The sequence below is a fragment of the Carcharhinus amblyrhynchos genome, chromosome 34, assembly GCF_965287045.1.
Source record: "Carcharhinus amblyrhynchos chromosome 34, sCarAmb.v2.hapA, whole genome shotgun sequence".
In the NCBI taxonomy this organism is placed as follows: Eukaryota; Metazoa; Chordata; class Chondrichthyes; order Carcharhiniformes; family Carcharhinidae; genus Carcharhinus; species Carcharhinus amblyrhynchos.
The window spans coordinates 6,809,859-6,817,457 of NC_137357.1; the positions used below are offsets into that span (position 1 = coordinate 6,809,859).

General features: G+C 50.0%; 1 protein-coding gene across 1 annotated transcript in view; it reads right to left on the minus strand.

The window, feature by feature from the left end:
* Positions 1–224: 224 nt before the first annotated feature.
* The window catches only part of LOC145361193 (ankyrin-1-like), a 343,699-nt gene continuing 336,324 nt past the window's right edge, over positions 225–7,599 (minus strand). The window contains 1 exon segment of the mRNA XM_080216834.1: positions 225–299. The gene's annotated coding sequence lies outside the window, so the exon portion shown is untranslated.

The following is a 7,599-nucleotide window of genomic DNA, read 5'->3' on the forward strand; positions in this document are numbered from 1 at the left end:
TTCAAGCTGCAGCTCTCGTTCTGGGATATTGTCCTCCTGGTTCCGCGGGAAGAGTGCCTCCCAGTCGGTCATCATCACCATCGTCCAGTCCCATCGGCGGTACAATAGAGAACATGCTTTGGCAGTCAATCATGCTAATTGATAATAGTAACTCTCTTATAGAAATCATGCCTGTAGCCTAATGTAAAGTCCGTCTCTCTCTCTCTATCTCACAGCCCCCCCCACCTCCTCTCCTCCCACCCAACACACAACAGTTCCTCCACTCGCTGCTTTCAAGGCTGTGTCGTAAATACAGTACCCTGGAAAAAAGAGAGAGAGGTGGAATTAGCGGATAGGTGTTAGGGGAACATTTCCAGAGCGCAAAGTTTGCGGCAGCAATTTAACACGCTTTCCAAGAGTATTTAGAGTTTATTTATTAGTCGCAAGTGGGCTGACAGTCACACTGCAATGAAGTTACTGGGAAAATCCCCCAGTCGCCACACTCTGGCGCCTGTTCGGGTTACACTGAGGGAGAATTTAGCACAGCCAATCCACCTAACCTGCACATCTTTGGACACTAAGGGACAATTTACCATGGCCAATCCACCTAACCTACACATCTTTGGACACTAAGGGACAATTTAGCATGGCCAATCCACCTAACCTGCACATCTTTGGACTGAGAGAGAGAACCGGAGCACTCAGAGGAAACCCATGCAGACAGGGTGTGGAGCAGGGAATCAAACCCGGGGTCCCTGGTGCTGTGAGGCAGCAGTGTTAACACTGTGCACCCCCCCACCCCACCACCTTAATGTTAAATATCAGCAAATCTCTCAGGTTTTTAAATTAAGCAAAGAATGACAGTGAAATACTCCCCCTCCCTCCCGGCTTGCTTCGCTCCTCAGTTAAAGGCACGGGGTCTAAAGTTTCAGCAACTGTATAGCAGTGTGGGGGGGGGGGGGGGGGGGGGGAGGGGGAGGGGGGGGGAGGGGACGGGGGGGTGAGGAGCGGAGGGGAGGGGGGGAGGGGGGAGCTGGGGAGGGGGGGAGCTGGGGAGGGGGGGGAGCTGGGGAGGGGAGGCGAGGGGGAGCAGGGGAGGGGTGGGGAAGGGGAGGGGGGAGCAGGGGAGGGGTGGGGAAGGGAGGGGGGAGCAGGGGAGGGGTGGGGGGGGGAGCAGGGGAGGGGTGGGGGGGGAGCAGGGGAGGGGTGGGGGGGGAGCAGGGAGGTGGGGAGGAAGGACGTCACACAAGCCTAATCTGAACCTTTCGAGTGACCAACCAGCAGAAGAGGCTCACCAGATTGAATCCAGAGATGAAGGGTTCGTGTTACAAAGCAGGATTGGACAGTTGAAACCTACACTCCCAGGAGTGGAGAAGAGTGAGGGGCAATCGAATTGGGCTGGACAAGATAACATTTTAAAGTTCAGAGTCTGTTTATTAGTGTTGGCTTACATTAACGCTGCAGTGAAGTTACTTTGAAGATCTCCACTCTGGCACCTCTTTGGGTTACACCGAGGGAGACTTTAGCACCTAACCAGTGCGTTTTCAGACTGTGGGAGCACCCGGGGGAGACCTATGCAGACACAGGGACAACGTGCAAACTCCATACAGTCACCCAAGCCCAGCAATGAACCCGGGTCCCTGGTACTGTGAGGCAGCAGTGTGAACCACTGCGCCACCCCATGATAAGGAGTAGACGTAGAGAGGATGTTTCCTCTTGTGGGGTAATCTAGAACAAGAGGTGATAGTTTTAGGAAAAGGGGTGGCAGATTTAAAACTGAGATGAGGAGAAACTGCTTCTCTCAATGGGTCCTGAGTCTGTGGAATTCCTTACCCCAGAGACTGGTGGTTAATGGCACATGGAGTAAGGAGGAGATATAGATTTTTGTGTTTGCATGTGTGGGGTGGAAATGGGGGTTACAAATGGGCGTCACAGTGGTTAGCATTGCTGCCTCACAGTGCCAGGGACCTGGGTCTGATTCCCGGCTTGGATCACTGTCTGTGTGGACTCTGCCTCGTGTCTGCGTGGGTTTCTTCCGGGTGCTCCGGTTTCCTCCCCAGGTCCAAAGGTTAGGTGGATCCCCCTTAATGTCTGGGGGGATTAGGAGGATTTATATATGGGCCTGGATGGGATTGTGGTCAGTACAGACTCATGAGCTGAATGGCCTCCTTCTCTATTGTAGGGATTCTATGATCCTATCTCCTCAAGCTCCATTCAGAGGGGGGCAGCCTGACTGGAAATTCTCCAAGTCATTGCGGGCCGGAGTACGTGTGGGATATAACTCGGACAGCGCTGGCCAGTGACAGGTACAGGACAATGTTGAGGATTGCATGTCCGACCGTGTACTGTGCGTGACATTCAGGGAACTGACTTCCATGGTCAATACTTCCAGGGTCTGATCCTGATTTTTGAATGTTCCCACCAAAGGCAAAGGACGGGATTTTTTCCAGCTGCGCTCGCCCCAAGGCCGGGACTTCCTGCCCGAGATTAACGGGCTTTTGGCTGCCGCTACAATTCCACCCCCCACCCCCCCCTCAAAGAGTTTGTCCCCCAGGGATACCCCAGGAGCTGTGCTTCTCACAGATCTCTCTTCAGGGGAAAGGTGTCACCAACTCCACGAGCTTTGATCAAAAATCTCTAATACCCAATAGTGACTTAGCAGGCCAGCATTTCGAGTCCTAGAGGTTTACAGCATGGAAACAGGCCCTTCGGCCCAACTTGTCCATGCTGCCCTTTTTTTTAAACCCCCAAGCTAGTCCCAATTGCCCGCATTTGGCCCAATAACCAACCATCTTAGCCACGTAACTATCTAAATCTTTTTAAAAGACAAAATTGTACCCGCTTCTACTACTACCTCTGGCAGCTTGTTCCAGATGCCACCCTCTGCGTGAAAAAATTGCCCCTCTCTGGACACTTTTGTATCTCTCCCCTCTCACCTTAAACCTATGTCGTCTACTTTTAGACTCCCCTACCTTTGAGAAGAGATATTGACTATCAAGCTGATCTGTGCCGCTTATTATTTTATAGACCTCGATAAGGTCACCCCTCAGCCTCCTATTCTCCAGGGAACAAAGTCCTAACCTCCTTATAACTCAAACCATCGAGTCTCAGGAGCATCCAAGTAAATCTCTTCTGCACTCTTTCTAATTCAATAATATCCTTTCTATAATAGTGTATTATATCCTTTCACAGCAAACACAACCCTCCCATGTTATTCAGTTTTTAAACACACCTAACAATTCCAAAAGTCTTAGCAGGTTCCTCGCTCAATGAAAAGTTAATTTTCTCCCCCGCCAAACTGCTCAGTTCACGATCGCTACTGCAGCAAATCTGAGCCAGATTATATGTACTTGTTGAAGCATGCAGGCCAAACTACCGCTGGTTACATTCCACAGGAAACATTGAATGTATTCAAGAGGCGGCTGGATATAGCACTTGGGGCAAATGGGATCAAAGGTTATGGGGAGAAAGCAGGGTTAGGCTATTGAGTTGGATGATCAGCCATGATCGGGAGGATTGGCGGAGCAGGCTCGAAGGGCCAAATAGCCTCCTCGCTGCAATCTCAATGTTTTTATGTTTCTATTCAAACTTGTGTTGGGGTTAGCTGACTCATGCTCATTGAGACAGAATTGTTGACCTGAAACTGGAGAAAGATCTGAATACCTTGGAAGAGTTGATGTCATAGAATTCCTACAGTGCAGGAGGCCATTTGGCCCATCGAGTCCTGCACTGACTACAACCCCACCCAGGCCCTATCCTCATAGTCCCTACTAGCCTCCCTGACAAATCTAGCATGGCCAATACTCCTAACCTCTCCATCTTTGGACACTAAGGGACAATTTAGCATGGCCAATACTCCTAACCTACACATCTTTGGACACTAAGGGATAATTTAGCATGGCCAATCCACCTAACCTGCACATCTTTGGACACTAAGGGACAATTTAGCATGGCCAATCCACCTAACCTGCACATCTTTGGACACTAAGGGACAATTTAGCATGGCCAATCCACCTAACCTACACATCTTTGGACACTAAGGGGCAATTTATCATGGCCAATCCACCTAACCTGCACATCTTTGGACACTAAGGGACAATTTATCATGGCCAATCCCCCTAACCTGCACATCTTTGGACACTAAGGGACAATTTAGCATGGCCAATAGCCCTAACCTGCCCATCTTTGGACACAATGAGAAATCTCGCATGGCCAATCCACCTAACCTGTACAGCTTTGGATATCTCTGTTACCTCCTTGAATACCTCAATCTCCAAATTCTCCTATTCTCCTCTCCCACGCTAGAAATGAGGCTCAGTCTATGAGTTTGGACACTGGGTTAGAGCAGGCTATCTTACAATGAAAGGTTGTGTGATTGCTACAATCCACACATCGAATTCCCTACAGTGCAGAGGGAGGCCTTTCGGCCCATTGAGTCTGAACTGACAACTAGTCCTCCCAGACCCCTAACCCTGGGCATTTACCAAGCTAGTCTGCTTGACACTAAGGGGCAATTCAGCATGGCCAATCCACCGAACCTGCACATCTTTGGACTGTGAGAGGAAACAGGAGGAAACCCACGAAGACACGGGGAGAATGTGCAGACTCCACACAGACAGTGACCCCCCAAACCGGGAATTGAACCTGGGTCTCTGCCGCTGTGAGGCAGAGTTGCTAACCACTGTGCTGCCGTGCTGCCCAGGTACATGCACACTTTTGCACCGGGAATGTAATAAAGGGGATATTCTCTCCTAGTCAGCAGAATGTGGGCAGTGGTGCCCTCCGGGAATTTAGACTGTAGACAAGAATAAACTGAATAAAAGGACAGAGAGATGATTGTCTTGGTGCTATGAGAAGCTGCAGGGAGACATCACAGAATTGCTGGGCTGCAGAAGGAGGCCATTTGGCCCATTGCATCTGTACTGGCTCTCCAAACGAGCATTCTGACTTAGTCCATTTCCCTGCCTTTCCCTTGCTCATGGTTTCTATTCAAATAATCATCTCAAACCCCTTGATTGAGCCTGCCTCCACTTCCTGACAGAGCCCACCCACTTGCTGTGTGAAGAAGGTTCTTCTCACTTCACTTTGCCACCTTTTTATCACTTTCAATCTGTGTCCCTCTCGTTCTCCATCCTATTACGAGGGGGAACAGTTTCTCTGTCCGGCCCCCTCACGATTACACACATCTCCATTAAATCTTCTCTTAGTCTCTCCTCGGAGAACAGTCCCCAGCCTCTCCAAATCTATCCTCATAACTGTCGTTTCCCATCGCTGGAAACCTCCTTGTGAATCTCTTCTGTGCTCTGTCCACTGTGTTCACATCCTTCCGCTAGTGGGATGGCCCAAACTGTCTTCCAGCTGAGATCTAGCTAGTGTCTTGTGTAAGTTGAGTATAACCTCCTCCTTCCTCTTGTACTCTGTGCCCCAATGAATAAAGCCCAGAATATTGGATAGGCTTTATTAACTGCTGTCTCTCCAGTTGTCCTGCCACCTTCAGTGATCTGCACCCACCTCTTGCACCCGTTTAAGGATTGTACTCCCCATTTTAGATCATCCCTGGGTTCAATTCCGGCCTTGGGTCACTGTCTGTGTGAAGTTCGCATGTTCTCCCCCGCGTCTGTGTGGATTTCCTCCGGGTGCTACAGTTTCCTCTCACAGTCCAAAGATGTGTAGGTTCGGTGGATGGGCCATGCTAAATAGCCCCTTAGCATCCAAAGATGTATAGGTTCAGTGGATTGGCCATGCTAAATTGCCCCTTAGTGTCCAAAAATGTGCAGGTTAGGTGGATTGGCCATGCTAAATTGTCCCTTAGTGTCCAAAGATGTGTAGGTTAGGTGGATTGGCCATGCTAAATTGTCCCTTACTGTCCAAAGATGTGCAGGTTAGGGGGATTGGCCATGCTAAATTGCCCCTTAGTGTCCAAAGATGTGCAGGTTAGGTGGATTGGCCATGCTAGATTGTCCCTTAGTGTCCAAAGATGTGTAGGTTAGGGTGGATTGGCCATGCTAAATTGTCCCTTAGTGTCCAAAGATGTGTAGGTTAGGGGATTGGCCATGTTAAATTGTCCCTTAGTGTCCAAAGATGTGTAGGTTAGGGTGGATTGGCCATGCTAAATTGTCCCTTAGTGTCCAAAGATGTGTAGGTTAGGTGGATTGGCCATGCTAAATTGTCCCATAGTGTCCAAAGATGTGTAGGTTAGAGGGATTGGCCATGCTAAATTGTCCCTTAGTGTCCAAAGATGTGTAGGTTAGAGGGATTGGCCATGCTAAATTATCCCTTAGTGTCCAAACATGTGTAGGTTAGAGGGATTGGCCATGCTAAATTGCCCCTTAGTGTCAGGGGGATTATCAGGATAAATGTATGGGGTTGTGGGGATCGGGCCTGGGTGGGATTGTGGTCAGTGCAGACTCGATGGGCTGAGTGGCCTCCTTCCGTACTATGGGGATTCTATTCTTTTCGATTATACTGCAGCTCCCAATGGGACACTTTCTCCAACAACACACAAGCCCCCAACACAACATTCAGCATATTGATACTACAATCTTTCATTCTTAAAATCTTCAATTTGTTAGTGTCACAGTAGGCTTACATTAACACCGCAATGAAGTTACTGTGAAAATCCCCTGGTCGCCACACTCCGGTGCCTGTTCGGGTTACACTGAGGGACAATTTAGCACCTAACCTGCATGTCTGTGGGAGGAAAGCGGAGCACCTGGGGGGAAACCCACGCAGACGCGGAGAGAATGTGCAGACTCCGTGCAGACAGCGACCCGAGCCGGGAATCGAACCCGGGTCCATGGCGCTGTGAGGCAGCAGTGCTAACCACTGTGCTGCCGTGCCGCCCCAAGCCCAATACAGCTAATGCTCTGGGGGACCCGGTGTTCAAATCCCATCACGGCAGATGGTGGAAGTGGAATTAAGAGTCTACTGATGACCATGAAACCATTGTCGATTATGGGGAAAACCCAGCAGGTTCACCAATGTCCCTTTAGGGAAGGAAATCTGCTGTCCTTACCCAGTCTGGCCTACATGTGACCCCAGACGTGGTTGACTCTCAATTGCCCCTCAAGGGCAACTAGGGATGGTCAATAAATGCTGGCCCAGCCAGCCACACCCATGTCCCGGGAATTAATAAAAAATCTTCTACAAAATATGTGAAAGAAAAACGTCATCAGCAGCAATTGCATTTGCCCAGTTGCACTTGGCTTTTGAGAATGGACCCTGGAGGTGGTGGCAGAGACGACACCAACCATTCAAAGGGGCAGATGTTACTGAGAAACAGCAAATAGAGCAGTAATGTATTGTCATGCTGGCTGACGGAGGTGGGGAGGGGGGGACAGAAACAAGCCTGCGGCAGGGCCTGACGGAACTGTCATAGTTCAAGGATCAGAGGTCAATCCCTCTCATTTTAACATCACCCCTTCGATCGACGCTCCTCGCTACTTCCCCGGGCCTGCGGCGATCGCCTTCAGATGTCATGTTAAGAGTGTGGCAGCGGCGTTTGGTGTTAGGGGAGGCGTTCGGTCAGAGATGTTACGCAGGGATGACCTAACATGACATCTGGGAGGAACAGCGATGGGGTGGGGGAAATGGCAAATAAAAACACAAAGTGTTAGAGGA